At 44.1% G+C, this 17,614-nt stretch overlaps 1 protein-coding gene and 1 long non-coding RNA gene across 3 annotated transcripts in view; one reads left to right on the top strand and one right to left on the bottom strand.

Annotated features, from left to right (window-relative positions):
* The window catches only part of HOPX (HOP homeobox), a 36,870-nt gene extending 31,849 nt beyond the window's left edge, over positions 1-5,021 (bottom strand). The window contains exon 1 of one of the 2 annotated variants that reach the window (XM_056518244.1): positions 4,870-5,021. The gene's annotated coding sequence lies outside the window, so the exon portion shown is untranslated. The other variant, XM_056518245.1, reaches the window with a different exon arrangement.
* LOC130271387 (uncharacterized) lies at positions 3,670-10,511 on the top strand. Its single transcript, XR_008843564.1, has 3 exons — positions 3,670-3,863; positions 9,322-9,409; positions 10,117-10,511. It is a non-coding gene; the product is annotated as an uncharacterized LOC130271387 (long non-coding RNA).
* Positions 10,512-17,614: the final 7,103 nt, after the last annotated feature.

The following is a 17,614-nucleotide window of genomic DNA, read 5'->3' as shown; positions in this document are numbered from 1 at the left end:
CGGAGGGGCGTGGCCAATCTAAGACGGCAGAGAGTTTATCTGGGTCCATTTGTAGTCCCTGGCCAGAGACCAAGTATCCTAGAAAAGGAAGAGATTGGCATTCAAACAGACATTTCTCTATTTTGGCATAGAGTTGATTATCACGAAGTCTCTGAAGAACCATACGGACATGCTGGCGGTGTTCTTCAAGATTGGCAGAAAAAATCAGGATATCGTCCAGATATACAACAACACAGGAGTATAGGAGATCACGAAAAATTTCATTAACAAAGTCTTGGAAGACGGCAGGGGCGTTGCATAGACCAAAGGGCATGACCAGATACTCAAAGTGTCCATCTCTGGTGTTAAATGCCGTTTTCCATTCATCCCCCTCTCTGATGCGGATGAGATTATAAGCACCTCTTAAGTCCAGTTTGGTAAAAATATGGGCACCTTGGAGACGATCAAAGAGTTCAGAGATGAGGGGTAGGGGGTAGCGGTTCTTAACCGTGATTTTATTAAGACCGCGGTAGTCAATGCAAGGACGTAGAGAGCCATCTTTTTTGGACACAAAGAAAAATCCGGCTCCGGCAGGAGAGGAGGATTTACGGATAAAGCCCTTTTTTAAATTTTCTTGGACGTATTCAGACATGGCAAGAGTCTCTGGGACGGACAGAGGATAGATTCTGCCCCGGGGTGGAGTAGTGCCCGGGAGGAGGTCAATGGGACAATCATAAGGCCTGTGAGGAGGTAGAGTCTCAGCTTGTTTTTTGCAAAAAACGTCCGCAAAGTCCATATAGGCCTTAGGGAGACCGGTTACATGAGGAAGCACAGGGACACGGCAAGGTTTACTGGGAACCGGTTTTAAGCAGTCCTTGGAACAAGAGGGCCCCCAACTCTTGATCTCCCCAGTGGACCAATCCAGGATTGGGGAATGGAGTTGAAGCCAGGGAAGTCCAAGAAGGATTTCAGAAGTGCAATTGGGGAGGACCAACAGTTCAATCCTCTCATGATGAGATCCGATGCACATTAGAAGGGGCTCCGTGCGGAAACGTATAGTACAGTCCAATCTTTCATTGTTTACACAATTGATGTAGAGGGGTCTGGCGAGACTGGTCACCGGGATGTTGAACCTGTTGACGAGAGAGGCCAAGATAAAATTTCCTGCAGATCCAGAGTCCAAGAAGGCCACAGCAGAGAAGGAGAAGGCAGAGGCAGACATCCGCACAGGCACAGTAAGACGTGGAGAAGCAGAGTAGACATCAAGGACTGTCTCACCTTTGTGCGGAGTCAGCGGACGTCTTTCCAGGCGGGGAGGACGGATAGGACAATCCCTCAGGAAGTGTTCGGTACTAGCACAGTACAGGCAGAGATTCTCCATGCGGCGTCGTGTCCTCTCTTGGGGTGTCAGGCGAGACCGGTCGACCTGCATAGCCTCCACGGCGGGAGGCACAGGAACAGGTTGCAGGGGACCAGAGGAGAGAGGAGCCGGGGAGAAGAAACGCCTCGTGCGAACAGAGTCCATATCCTGGCGGAGCTCCTGACGCCGTTCGGAAAAACGCATGTCAATGCGAGTGGCAAGATGGATGAGTTCATGTAGGTTAGCAGGGATTTCTCGTGCGGCCAGAACATCTTTAATGTTGCTGGATAGGCCTTTTTTAAAGGTCGCGCAGAGTGCCTCATTATTCCAGGATAATTCTGAAGCAAGGGTACGGAACTGTACGGCATACTCGCCAACGGAAGAATTACCCTGGACCAGGTTCAACAGGGCAGTCTCAGCAGAAGAGGCTCGGGCAGGTTCCTCAAAGACACTTCGAATTTCCGAGAAGAAGGAGTGTACAGAGGCAGTGACGGGGTCATTGCGGTCCCAGAGCGGTGTGGCCCAAGCCAGGGCTTTTCCAGACAGCAGGCTGACTACGAAAGCCACTTTAGACCTTTCTGTGGGGAACTGGTCCGACATCATCTCCAAGTGTAATGAACATTGGGAAAGAAAGCCACGGCAAAACTTTGAGTCCCCATCAAATTTATCCGGCAAGGATAGTCGTATTCCAGAAGCGGCCACTCGCTGCGGAGGAGGTACAGGAGCTGGCGGAGGAGATGATTGCTGGAGCTGTGGTAGTAACTGTTGTAGCATAACAGTCAGTTGAGACAGCTGTTGGCCTTGTTGCGCAATCTGTTGTGACTGCTGGGCGACCACCGTGGTGAGGTCAGCGACAACTGGCAGAGGAACTTCAGCGGGATCCATGGCCGGATCTACTGTCACGGTGCCGGCTGGCAGGTGGTGGATCCTCTGTGCCAGAGAGGGATTGGCGTGGACCGTGCTAGAGGATCGGTTCTAAGTCACTACTGGTTTTCACCAGAGCCCGCCGCAAAGCGGGATGGTCTTGCTGCGGCGGTAGTGACCAGGTCGTATCCCCTAGCAACGGCTCAACCTCTCTGGCTGCTGAAGATAGGCGCGGTACAAGGGAGTAGACAGAAGCAAGGTCGGACGTAGCAGAAGGTCGGGGCAGGCAGCAAGGATCGTAGTCAGGGGCAACGGCAGAAGGTCTGGAATCACAGGCAAGGAACACACAAGGAACGCTTTCACTGGCACTAGGGCAACAAGATCCGGCGAGGGAGTGAAGGGGAAGTGAGGTGATATAGGGAAGTGCACAGGTGTAAACACTAATTGGAACCACTGCACCAATCAGCGGTGCAGTGGCCCTTTAAATCGCAAAGACCCGGCGCGCGCGCGCCCTAGGGAGCGGGGCCGCGCGCGCCGGGACAGAACTGACGGGGAGCGAGTCAGGTACGGGAGCCGGGGTGCGCATCGCGAGCGGGCGCTACCCGCATCGCGAATCGCATCCCGGCCGGAGGTGGTAACGCAGCGCCCCGGGTCCGTGGAACCGACCGGGGTGCTGCAGTGAGGGAAGTGTAGCGAGCGCTCCGGGGAGGAGCGGGGACCCGGAGCGCTCGGCGTAACACTAATTTTTGCTTTTGTCTGGACAAAAAAAATCTTTTACAGCCAATATTTAATTTGGACAAGCTGGAAATACATAATGCATAAGGTATACATTTCTATAGCTCAATATACCGATTTAAAATCATTGTCAGCATTTACTCTGATTTGTAAAATGATGGTTATTACAATCACAATAATCTGTTAAGTATCAACAGTCTCCATAAAAAATAATAGATGTCTGTATTTTTTATCATAGACTCTGGAAAAAAGTCCAGTATCTTTACAGACTGTCTAGTAATTTTAGGTCTAGCAAGTATTATAATAATACTGTCTATAAATAGCAGTGATCCCTGACGTAACAAGGGCCTCAGGTAACAATATTTTGAACATTTAGTGATCAGAGTAGGCATTTAACTGGTAAAGCACCTAATAGTGGTGGTAGACGGCATGCGCTCCATTCATTTCTATGGGAGAGCCAGAGATGCGCAAGTGCTGTACTCAGGTCTCTTTTTTTTTATTATTTTATTCAGGGGACACTGTATATAGATTATTTATGTACACATTGAGGGAGATTTATCAAAACCTGTCCAGAGGAAACGTTGCTGAGTTGCCCATAGCAACCAATCAGGTCACTTCTTTCATTATTGAAGCGATCTGATTGGTTGCTATGGGCAACTCAGCAACTTTTCCTCTGGACATATTTTGATAAATCTCCCCCATTGTGCTGGTTTATTTGTAGGTTCATGACCCCAGTGCTGCAGGGCAGACGTTGTGAAATGATAGCTTAACTCTTAGTTTAAAATTTGTAAATGGGTGGTGTATTTTGTATCAATAAATAATAAGTTGGTTCCCAGGCATCTCCACCACGATACCTGTCTGACACTGCACTTCTGATCTGATATGACTGACTAAGAAAAATAAAGATATCGAAGCTACGATCCTGGTGAGTGCCGTCTACACTTCTTTTTGCTTGGAAATAATAAGTTGACACTTGTCAATGGATCATTGAAAAATAGTAAAATAAAATAACTGTCCATAGAAACAAGAGGGCTATACATCGACAATCATGGACTAAATAATAAGCTCACTTTTAGCCCCTTTGTTAAATGGCTCCGCGTGTTATTCGATTTTTTCCTCATCCAATCACATATTTGCAGTCAATAGGGCAGAAATGCACCAATAAGAACTCAACACTCTACTGGCAGCATAGATCAGGACTACTTTACATGAAAGTAACTGATCATGGGATACCTTTATGACCTCTAACAAATCTTTTATTTTTTATTACTCAAAGAAGAGTTTATTAAGCATACAGAATAGCAACACAATCGTGTCAATCATTGACCTCTAACAAATCTTATTGAGGACAAACTGTCTGAATGTTATCTATAGCCATTTAGTCCATTCTTATTGGACACAACATACAAAAGCAGGATTAGCAACTTCTAGTACAAGTATTTCCCATACAATAAACTGTGCTGCACAGTTTCCTGTATTGCATAAAAGTTATGGAAATGGGATTTAATAAACAAAACAAAATAACATAAAAAAAAAACAAAATCAAGCCAAATGATTTCATGTGAAGGTCTAATAGAAGAGAATGAATCGGTGTATATTGTATGTAAGAATTTGTTGATACTACTGATGCTGCAGGGAGAGACTGGAGGAGAAATTCTATCCACCTTTAGTCCCCTGCCAACTCTCCCCACACTCCCCATACAACAGTCTATTCCGTCAGAGTCTGCAGCCTATGTGCACAAGAAGCATCTACTTACATATTGGGAGAATATGTCGCTTGGAACAGACCTCACACACTCAGCCAGCACGTCTTGACTTCATAAAGAGCAGAGGCGCATTAAGAGGCTTTTTAGCTGTCTTGTTGACTTGTGAGATGACGCCTACTTGTTTGTCGCACATTGCTGTGTAAAAAAGTGAGCAAACACAGGTACCTGAAAAACCTGCAGTACAGGCCCAGTCAAATGAGATGCTGACACTTCTGAGATCACTTGTCAGCTGAGTGTTCACACACACTGTTGCTTCCACTGGCCGGCGCTGCAAGTTTCTATGGAGCTGTTGTTCCTGTCACAGCCTTAGTTTTCCATATGCAGCTCAATGGGTGTTTCATATTTCACATGCAGCACACGCCTATTGAGCCCCGCACAAGGTTATGTAAGCTATGAAAGAGCTGCTAAAATCTCTTTTCACTAAAGTGACATAATGTACTAGTAAGTGGTGTTAAGTGGCGTGTGTAAAAAGGATGAACTCATTCCAAAGCCTGCACTTTTCTTTGAGTCCATTGTTCTAAAATGTCAATCCCAGTTTTTACGTGTAGATTTATCCTAACTAGAAGGATCTTCAAGATCCAAGGCTGGCTATACTTGTCATGACGATAAAAACATAGGATCTGGAAACAGGATTGGTGTGTCCTCACCAGAGAACCTGAGGATCAACTCTAAAAGTGGACCTGTACCTGTTCATAATAGATACGGGAAACAGCCGCCCTCAGAAGTGGTTCTTCAAGGGGGCCAAAAAAAACGAATGCTGTCTATAGATTACAATCATGATGGGTGTGATGAAACAAATAACTTACACAAAGACATAGTAGATAACTAAAACCTTTATTATCCAATACAAGAAGTTCACATCGGCACTCACCTGTTAAAATATAACCTTTATTTCAACATCTTCATAAAAAGAAGCCGGCCTTGAGTGGGATCGAGAAACTTAAAAAACGCTGCAGCGTTTTTTTCAGTTTCCCGATCCCACTCAAGGCCGGCTTCTTTTTATGAATATGTTGAAATAAAGGTTATATTTTAACAGGTGAGTGCCGATGCGAACTTCTTGTATTGGATTTCACTGTGGATGTCTTCACTCCTGCATCGTGCACCCCTGTTCTCCGGTATTATTACTGACAATCAGTGACTCTGTTTATTTTGGATTTTCTTCCCTGTTGTGTGACATTAAAAACGTATCTTTAAGTGTGTGCAGAAAGCTCATGTAATACGGCTGCCCCCATAATAAAGTACAAAAAAATGAAATAAAAAATATATATATATTCAGAAAATAGATCTTAAATGGGCACTGTCACCAAACTTTTTTTTTGATATGTTGTAGTACTTATGTACTACAACATATCTCTAATATAAATTTATAAAAAAAAATCAGGGTAGCGCGGCGGCAAGCGCGGGGTTCGGGGTAGTGCCGCGGCCCATACAAAACTATTGATTTCAATGGGGGGGGGGGGGGGGGGCGGAGATAGAGCGGGGTTCGGGGTAGCGCCGCGGCCCACATACAAAACTATTGATTTCAACGGGGGGTGGGGGGGTGGGGGGGTGGGGGGGGGGGTGGGAGAGCGAGGTAGCGCCGCGGCCCATAAAAAACTATTGATTTCAACAGGGGGGGGAGAGAGCGGGGTTCGGGGCCACGTCGCCAATAAAGTTATTGTTTTCAACACAGGGTGCCTCCTGTTGTTTCACCACTACAACTCCCAGCTTGCCCTGACAGCCAGTAGATGTCAGGACAAGCTGGGAATTGTAGTGGTGAAACAGCTGGACGCACCCTGTATAGTGAACTAAGGGCGGAAGTGTCGGCCTCAGCAGGCATCAGGGATGTTGTGCCTGCTGGGGAAGTCTGCCTGGTAGTGAGCACACTACCAGGCAGACAAAAAAGCATTTTTAATATAGTATAAAAAAAATGTAAAGGCAGGGAAGAGGTTAGGGATAGATGGGCAATAGGCAGGGACAGAAAATAAATGGATGGTGGGAGCTACACTTTAAGATCTAAATCTTATCAGTAAGAAAAACCTAGGGGACTCATTCACTTTATTCAGATGAAACAGAAAGCTGCAATGAGTAAACTCAGTAAAAAGGCTTTTAAAAACATCAGTGATAAGATATGGAAAAACCATACCACTTCCTATAATAATGAACATTGTTTAAACAAGACTAATGTAGTGATAAGCTTGTCATGGGGCCTCTCTGAGGATACAATATGACCTTCCAGTCACCAATATTGTGTAAGTTGCTGGAACCATGATTTAGGCTTTTAACAAGCTTTTAAGTCTCTAACATCAGAATATTATGCTTGAGTGAATAGATAATAAGGGGTACTAATATGTGTTTGCTCACTAGAGATTTCTTTAAAATGTAAAGACTGAAAATCCAGACAACCTTTTTGCCCATGTACAGAATCAATAAAATACATAACTAACATCAAACCAGACAGTAATGTAGGAAGAAACAAGAAAGGGAGCAATAAAATGATGTTCTGCATCAGCAGCTCATTGAGGACAATTTTATTACACTCTTTTAACATATATACCAAGCGTCTCCAAACATAACTTGAGGCATCTTCCCAAAGAAGTGTGCAGAAGAGGTGTGTGTTGTATACAAGTTGTAAATTGTGTCTGCCAAGACTGTGTTACGTAATGTACTATTAGGTATTTTGGAAAAGGTTACATTTTACATTATGTTACTCTTGCAGGGAGATATTCCCTAATGAAATGGTTTTTTTCTAAGGAAAAGCGTATGGATGCAGTCCTGGCACATACACTCAATGTATAGTAAAACAGAATGTACTGTCATGTGGGAAAGAATATGCATCCAAAATTCTCCAATCATTACCAACTGGATGAAAAATTCAGTAAAATTTTAAAACAAATAACAGTCAAAATGGTCCAAATTTGGAACAATAGTTGTTCTAGGTAGTTCCAAGTCTGCTTTTTAGAAACGTGCTAAAGCTGATTTCTTTAAACAAAAATATATATTTTTTTAAAGGGTAAAAACACAATGCAGTTATCTTATGGTTGCTTTGCGGTTGGCCACATGCAGTATGTACTTCTGCAATGCTGCTGTTAACTGTCAGTAATGTAACCACAGTGTGCAGGGCCGGCTCTTCCTATAGGCAAAATAGGCAGGCGCCTAGAACGCCCTCATGATGGGGGAGCTGCTCTGCCTGCTGCAATACAGCATCTGAAGCACCTGCCCATCAAGCAAAACCCTGCCACGCCACCCCCACCCGTACTATAATAATCAGTTTCTTTCAGCCACTGGAAGAGCGCAGCGCCACCTCCGAGGCAGACAGCGGTCAATCAGTAAGGTCAAGTCAGTCCAACATCCTGACATCACACACGCCTCCATACATCGGGAGGAGCCAATGGTTGGGGTCAAGGGGCAGCAAAATTAGCTTTCGCCTAGGGTGGCAGAAATCCTTGCACCAGGCCTGACATTGTGTGTTTTATCTAGAGCAGGGACAGGGATAGGACTTCACAGCATTCCATGGACTAGGGGACGCCTCTAGGACACTTGGCACCATAGAATAGAAGTATTTTTCTGTTGTATGAAAACATTTCTTAACAGCTATCTAACAGTGTAAGCAGTAAAGTGAATTGTAGCTGATTTCCTTTAAAGAGGCTAGAAGAAGCAGCAGTAGAAAAGCACTTTGTCTAATGATGGTTCTGCGTGACTTCCTCTTGAGGCATAGTCAGTCAGTAACCATGAAGCCACCTGGAAAACACCAATAGGAAATGTAGTGGTTGTTAAAGGGAATAATGATCATGTGCCTAAGTATAGGACCCTGAAGGTTTATTCTAGCAATATGCTAACAATCTGAAAAAAGCAAAAGAGGGAAGACCGGCGGGAAGGCGCCTAGTGTGATACCGTTGATGACAGATGGGGGGGGGGGGGGAGGTTAGTAGAAGAGTAGGTAATGGATGCTCACCTTGAGCGAGCAAAAAAACTTGCATATAGACCCACAGTGGGGTTAGTAGTATAGATGATAGTCCACCGGATGCAGCTGCTAAGCCCAGGGTACAGGACAGGACTAACCAGTCCTGGAGAGATATGCAGTAGAGAGGAAGAAAAAACCCTTTCAAAGGGTGCTGCTGTTGTCCTGGTGAGATGAAGATAAGAAGCCCGTGGCAGAAAAATATTGCAAGGTATAGCTTCTTTATTGGTGCAGAATCATAGCAAGCAGGGATACAGACAGGATAACGCGTTTTGGGGGACAGCACCCCCTTCTTCAGATCTGAAGATCCACTGATCTGAAGAAGGGGGCACTGTCCCCCGAAACGCGTTATCCTGTCTGTATCCCTGATTGCTATGATTCTGCACCAATAAAGAAGCTATACCTTGCAATATTTCTCTTCCTCGGGCTTCTTATCTTCATCTCACCAGGACAACAGCAGCGCCCTTTGAAAGGGTTTTTTCTTCCTCTCAGCTGCATATGCTAACAATGGCTCTCCTGAGACAACCCGCTAGAGAGACTTCAGGTGAGATTCCTACCATGTAAAAGATTACTGTCCAGTTTATTGAAACCTGTTTTAACACAGGATGATAAAGGATTGAAAATTCCCTTTATCCTTGTGCTATTAAGTCAATTATCATATCTGTTTCATATTTGAGCAGATAATGGATCTGAAAGAAGCTTTCCAGCAGTCAGAGGGTGCGCCCAAAAAGCAAATAAAGTGATGACACTTTGGCAGCTTCCACGGTAATTATCTTAGAACCCCACCCCCACAGTGACACACCTGAGAAGTCAAAACGGCAACATATTGTATGTGCACATGCTAAGTGCGGAAACGTAGATATCAAATTGTATCTTCTTGATTCTAGACTCTGTTTAGTCAAGTATTTATCTGACATATGGGGAGACTTGGCAGCTATTTTATAGTTTAATTCTAAGATGCATTTGAAATTATATCATATGTCATTTTAAATATCTACATTTATATTTGTACCTACACCAAGGGTCGGAAACCCCTGGCACATAAGGGAACATTGACCGAGGGGCACAGTTAATAACTTTCCTGGGATGCCACCACTTTAGAACAGCCCTGGCTGCTGGTACCAGACATGCCTGTGCGCAGCACATCAGTTACCTGACGTGTCCCTCCCTCTCCCTGGTCGGTGCCCGTAATAGAGGAGCAGAACAGCCAGCTGCACTCCAGGAGACGCATGGGGACTGTATGTGTATGGGGGCTGTTTGTGTATATTGAGGTTGTATATGTATATGGGTGCTGTATGTGTATATGGGGACTGTGTATGTGTGTATGGGGGCTATCCATACGTGCATGGGGGCTGGTTCTTTGTATGGGGGCACAAGTGGGCACTATTACTATGTGAGACAATATTGATGGAGAGGTTGTATAGAGGTTGAGATAGTGCTGGAGTAAGGAGCCTAAAATTTGTGTCTGTCAGATTCTGCAGAGACAAGGCATAGCTGGGAGAAGTCTTCATGGAGGTGCAGGCAAGATGGAGAAGAAAAGGAAAAGTGCACACTACTACTACTCTGATTACAGAAGACATCATTTTGGGGTCTGTGTTATGCAGAGAGGTGTTATTTTGGCAATCGTACGACTAAGATTTCTTGGACAATCAAAACATGTCACTTTTCTCTCTGTCCTATGTCAACTGCTGTTTTATCTTCCTAAAGAGCTGCTGTGCTGAGCAATCCCTTCCTTGAACTATTTTTATTGCGGTGTGGTCCGCAACGGTCCGGTTCACATCAAAGCATACAGGGGTGAGCTGAACTGCCTCTTTCTCTGTACTGTATTTCATTTTACTGTATATATGCTTCATCTGCAATTGGAAAAAATGGCCGATTACGGTAAAAAAATAAAGGTAAAATAAATACATAGCAATATTTTACACAGTAACCAAAAATCAACAATTCTTGGGTTCACTGTGTGGGATCAGTAGCAATATAATTTCTATAGAAAAGAGCAGAACCAGCTCTACTAAGCGAGCGTACGAATTGACAAACACAAGTCTATCAAAAGAGAATTTGCAGCTGCAGAGGAGTGTAGTGCACTAGCGATATATAAAGTTCAAAAAATACAGGCACGGAAGACAAAAGATTGCGGGAATCATCAGCTCCATAGGGTTAAAATCTAAGCTTTATAGTAGTTACAATTTAAAAGGCAGTGTCCAGGGATGGAAGAAATGAAAGCTCATTGGAGCTCAGTAAGACAATGGCCATTTCTGCACTCACCTTTTTTTTCCCCATTTATTTACATTACATTTTTTAAATAATAGGGAAGGGCAGGGTGATTTGAATTTCTATTATGAGGGGCTTTTTTATTTATTTTTTAACACTTTTTTTCTTAGAACAGTTTTTTAACCCCTTAAGGACACAGCCCTTTTTCACCTTAAGGACTGAGCCCTTTTTCGCAATTCTGACCACTGTCGCTTTACGAATGAATAATGCGAAAACGCTTTTACCGAATATTCTGATTCTGAGATTGTTTTTTCGTGACATATTCTACTTTATTTTGGTGGTAAATTTTTACTTGCATCCTTTTTTGGTGAAAAATCCAAAATTTCATGAAAATGGGGACCCCCCACCGTTGCTTCCCTACCTAATCCAGTATCCAGCAGTCTCCAGCGAAGATCCGGGGTCCCCAGGCATCTTCTCCTGCAGGTACCGGCCTCCATCTTCTTCCCACGATCCCCTCGACATCCAGGGGTGGGCAGAACGGGGGGTTGCCATGGCAACCCACTGTGCTGCTCTGCCATTGGTCAGAATCAGTTCTGACCAATGGCAGGGGATAGGAGGAGATCGCAGCTTTGCGACCTCCCTCCTAGCCCTCAAGATGATTGGGGCTGTCCCTGACAGCTCCGATCATCGCTATTTTCCGGGTGATCGGGTCACCAGAGACCCGATCAGCCCGGAATAGCAGAAAATTGCATGTCTGAATTGACATGCGATTTTCTGCGATCGGCGAGATGGGGGGGGGGGGGGGGGGGGTCTCAGGACCACCCTCGGCGATGTGCCGGGGTGCCTGCTGAATGATTTCAGCAGGCATCCCGATCGGGTCCCCAACCGGCTAGCAGCAGGGACCAGAATTCCCACGGGCATATCCATACGCCCTCAGTCCTTAAGGACTCGGGATGCAGGGTGTATGCATACGCTCGGCGTCCTGAACAGGTTAAAGTGCTTCTAGGGGACTTTTATAAGCAATCATTAGATTCCTTAGGCTAAGTTTCCACTTGGCTTTTTTTCTGGCAGTTTTTGGATATCTACCACTGCAGTTTTTGAGCCAAAGTCAGAAGTGGATCCATAAGGGAGAAGAAGTATAAGTCCTTCCTTTATATGTCCTATTCCTTTTGAATACTTTGGCTCAAAAACTGCAGTGGCAGATCTCCAAAAACTGCCAGAAGTAAAACCAAGTGGAAACTTAGCCTTATAGTGATCAATCCTATGCTGATTCATAACATTATTCAGTTAGAACAGCAGATTTACTATGGCAGGAGCGGAAACCTAGTAAATGCATCTGGCTGCCATAGTAGCCAAATAACCTTGTGGGGGGTGCCAATTGGGCACCAGATGGGAGAGGAACCTGCTCTTGCTTTTGATCGTGGCATTAAAAGGGTGGTGGGGCATTTAGTGGGCAAGCACTGTCTAAGAATGGAGCTCAGCTCCTGAGCTTGCTTAATAGTTAGAATGCAGCTGTAATGCATGTATGGCAGTCTGTGTTAAAGGGTTCCTACAGGTTCCATACAGTTCCCTATGTACCTTTCATGGCATAACTCCCATAGTCTGGAATGCATCCTTTCTATGCAACAGTTAGCTGGCTGGCCATGTGCTTTAAAAAGGCCCCAACCTAAATCAAACATTGTTTATTGAAGATGGATGAATAAAGCTTCACATCTTATCTTCCCTGTTATTCACAAGTGCTACTCTTCTCCTGTGTATAAATATGTACAGTATACACAAGAATCAGACAACATTAAACCCACAAGTGAAGAATATTGATTATTTGTTACATTGGCATCCGTAAAGGAGAAAAATATATAGAACTGTGTTTACACACTGCATAAAAAATATGATGTGGAACTGGACTAAAATCTGCCCCAAAATGTAGAACAAAATTAGCATATAACACATATTTTGCTGTGTTCTGGTGCGGATTTTGCTATTTTATTCATGGCATTCCATGGCATGAAATCTGCAGGGAAAATCAGCAACACCTTTGACACAGATATAGATTCTGGCATATCAATGGTTAGGATCTGATTTGGATTTTGTACACTGCGTGAATGTGAAATGTAGGGGAAGTTTGTTAAAATACCATTCAGATACACTCTACAGTCATTTGTTGCAGAATTGTACAAGATAATGGGCACCCAAGGCTCATTCACTTGCCTGGGTAGACAATGCTAGCCCAAGGTACCTCAGAAGAGCTACCGTACCTTAGTACATGAAGAGAAGAAAACCAGTGTATGGGAGAAAAGAAGGAATTACGAAAGTGGAGGCAAGGAGACCAGTCTGTGTGAGGGGGTGAACGATGGAGAGCAGTGTGTATGAGAGAGGCATGGACAACAGTAAGAGAGTGGGGCCATGCAAAAGTTTGGTATAGTGAGAACATTTGTGTACAAAAGAGGGTGTCATAGAGGAGTCTGCAAGAGGGGTGCATGGGGATCAATCTGTATAAGACAGAATAGTACTATAGGGGTAGCATGTGTAAAAGGGGATCATGTTGGGCAGCCTGTGTGAGAAAAATCATGGAAAAACAATCTGTGAGAAAAAGTATGGAGAACAGTGTGAATAAATGGAGTCATGCTGAATAATCTATAGAGGGCTGCCTGTGTGAGAAAGAGGGGTGCTCTCTGTAAGAAGTAGAGGGCTGGGAATGTATGAGGAGGAGTCATTGGGGGGAAATGAGGCATCAGGGGCAGTCTGTGAGGGGGTCATAGGAAGCAACCTGGGTAAAAAGAGGGCACCATTGGGAGAAATCTGTGTGTAGGGGATGGAGAGCAGTCTGTGAGACTATGATTGGTGTGTGTGGTGCAGATGACTGTGGTCTGGTTCCCATGCCTATATAAGATGGTTGAATAATTTTTTTATTTTTTTTGTGTAGCACAAATATAAAGCTGTCAAATAAAACATGACTATAACGGTATGTCCTCATAGAATGTCCAAGAAATAACTGTCCTTTGGTAAAACACCTCAAGAAAGAAACAACGTGTTCTTTCCATTGAAGGAATGCAATGATATTAAAATGATTACGGCTGTGCCTCCAATAGAGGATTGCCGTTTTCATTATGCTTAACTGCTCCACCCTGTTGTAGGCTTGTGAGAACATACAATACACATAATCCTACTTTTTCTCTAAGCAAAACTTTGACAGCCTTCAACCGTAACATAGTTCAGTAAAACCTACCAAGAATTACACACTGTATTGTACTGACAGACACACCTATGGCAAAACTTCAGATTTTGTATGTTCTATTTTATTTCACTTCACACAACAAGTTAGTAGCTCATGTAGAAAGATAATGTCAGTTGGATAAGTGAGATGATTTATCCTAATTACATGTACTTTAGTGTAAAATACAAGGAGCGGTCTAACTACATGTGACAATGTAAGGTGTGCAGTGTATATCAAAATAGATCATGTCACAACAGAATACAAACAATAATATATTTAAAGTCAAGTTTATATGGCCATACTGGGCTTCCCTATGTCTCGAATATCGAACATCGTTTCTCTTTTTAATTGTATAGAATTATTCTAAGTAAGAATAATTCTACAGTATACCATCACTTTACATTACTGGACCGAACTATAAAATGCATATTATTGTCTTACATCCATTGGAAAATCACATTGTAGGGATGTTTTTTTTTTTTTTTTTTTACAAAACTTGTAACAGCCAGAGCTTAAAGATTCCCATACATATTAGAACATCAGCCAAACCAGCTAATTGTGGAGGGACAAATTTATTAAAGAGAATCTGACAGCTATTTCACTCACGCTAAACTCACTATACTGGGTTATAGTGCAGGTGTATAACTGTAAAGAGAAAGGTAACATTTTTAGGTTAGATATCTTCAGAGTTATGCCCATTACCAGTGAACAATGGAGGGGAGGGGGGGAGCCGGCTTGTCCAGCTCCCCTGCCTGATCAGTATTCACTCCCCGGCCCACCCCCTTCCGTGACATGAGAGCTGGGTGTAGGGAGGAGCAGTGTAGGCTACCATCTGTCCACCTCCATCTTCCTCCTCCTTTAGACCCCTCTGTCCTCCTCCAGACCCCTCTTTCCTCCTCCAGACCCCTCTGCCTCCTCCTCCAGACCCCTCCTCTGTCCACCTCCTCCAGACCTCTCTGTCCTCCTCCAACCTCCTCCTTCTCCAGACCCCTCTGTCCTCCTCCATCTTTCTCCTCCTCCAGACCCCTCGGTTCTTCTCCATCCTCTTCCAGACCCATCTTTCCTCCTCCACCCTACTCCTTCTCCGGACCCCTCTGTCCTGCTCCATTCTCCTCCTCCAGACCCCTCTGTCCTCCTCCATCCTCCTCCCTCCAGAACCCTCTGTCCCCCTCCATCTTCCTCCTCCTACAGACCCCTCTGTCCTTCTCCATCCTGCTCCTCCAGACCCCTCTGTCCCCCTCCATCTTCCTCCTCCTACAGACTCCTCTGTCCCCCTCCATCCTCCTTCTCTAGACCCCTCTGTCTTCTTCCATCCTCCTCCTCAAAACCTCTCTGTCCTCCTTGATCCTTTCTCCACCTCTTCCAGACCCCTCTTTTCCCTCCTCCTCCAGAGCCCTCTCCCCGACTCCTGAGGCCATATTCACATGGTGTAATTTGTGCTGAATGTCAGCACAGAAAACACATGTGGACATTCTGCACATTTGAATAATCTGACAGGCACTAGGACTGCTCAGAAATGCACCCGTACATGGCAATGCATTTCCAAGCAAAATCCACAAAAGAATAGATATTTCTATTTTTTTTAGCAGATGCCGGAATTGGGATTTCTGCAGCAGAAACATCTGCCGAGTAGGTTCCACAGTGTGCACAGTTCAGCAGAATCTCATTGTGAGCAATGAGACTCTGCTGCAGCGGAATGTCCGTGTGTAATACTCCTGCGGAATTCCACATGGACATTCCGCCATGTGAACATACCCAGCTCCTCTGTTACACTCCCCACCCCAACCCAAGTGACTGCCAGACTTCTCTGTACCCTCCTCCCCCCACTCCTAACTAAGTCCTCTCCAGGCTTCTCTGTCACCTTTCCCCAGACCCCTGAGTATAATAGATTTGTATATGACCAGTGTATGTTTGATGATAGATGTGTGTAAGTTTGATAGATGTGTGTATGATATACACATGTATTATACATATGTACACACATCTACTGTATACACATCTATCATACATATATACATCTATTATATATACACACATCATACACTCATCTATCATACATACACACTATTACATACACATCTTTCACACATAATATAATACATACATACATACACACATCATACATACATACATGCATACACACACATCATACATAACACATACATACACACATCATACATAACACATACATACACACATAACACATACATACACATCTTACATAACACATGCACATACACATCATTCATACATAATACGTAGATAACACATAATACATATATAATTAAGAGAAAAAAGGTTGGATGCTAGGTCGGTGCTGAGTATATTTGCTGGTAGAAGAGCACAGACTACAGAGAGTGGGCCATGTCCTGTGTACCAGAACAAAGGAAAAAAGAAAGTTGCCTCTAGCTCTTCCAAGGAAAACAGTGCTTGTAGTATTAAAACATCAAACATTTAATCTGTATGCATTAAAAATAAAAAGGTGGATACAAATCATAAAAGAGAAGTGAAATGCCAACACATTTCGAGCTACATGTAGCTCTTAATCAAGGCTACATGTAGCATGAAACGCGCTGGAGTTACGCTTCTCTTTTATGATTTATTGTCCACCTTTTTCTATTTTTAATGCATACAGATTAAATGTTTGATGTTTTAATACTGCAAGCACTGTTTTCCTTGGAAGAGCTGGAAGCAACTTTCTTTTTTCCTTTATTCTGATACCTAATACATATATACACACGTCATACATACACACATCAGACATACATAACACATATATATATATATATATATACACACATCCACACATCATACATACATAACACACACATATATATATCCTGTATTTATATATATATATATATATACACATCATACATACACAATACATAAATACAAACATCATACGTACCATTTGCATACATACACACATCATATGTATATAATACATCATACATAATATATACATACATAATACATATGTAATACACATCATAGATACATACACACATCATACATACATTCAACCCCATTCCCCTCTCAGTCGCCTTACCCCCATTCCACACACTCTCCTGACCTACAGAGCGCACCCATCTGCTAAGGTGTGCTTTGCACCAGCCTTCACTTCTTCCTCATCCCGAGGTATGGCCACCCAGCGCCAGGAGTTGTCTGCAAGGCCATCTCAGGGGGTGAGACGTACGTACCTGCGCGGGAAAGTCTACTCCCAGCAGACCCTGCGTCTGCCATTAGCGCAGCATTGTTCGCTGCTGGGGAAGAGGGAAAGTGCGGGCTGAGGAAGGGGGAAGTGTGCAAGGCCGGAGAAGGGGGGCAGAGCGGCCGGAGAAGCAGGGCAGGGCGGCCGGAAAAGCAGGGCGGCCGGAGCCGCACACCAAAAAAAAAGCTAAACATTGTGCCGAGACAGAAAGCCAACTGGACAGCCCATCGGGAAACTGCCCTGTTTGCCCAGAGGCCAGTCCGGCCCTGGTGAATGGGCTGCGGAGGGTTGGGAAAATTATAGTATAATATCTATCTATAGTATAATCTCA

This window comes from Hyla sarda, chromosome 1, assembly GCF_029499605.1.
Source record: "Hyla sarda isolate aHylSar1 chromosome 1, aHylSar1.hap1, whole genome shotgun sequence".
Taxonomy (NCBI): Eukaryota; Metazoa; Chordata; class Amphibia; order Anura; family Hylidae; genus Hyla; species Hyla sarda.
This window is presented reverse-complemented; position numbering and strand designations above follow the sequence as displayed.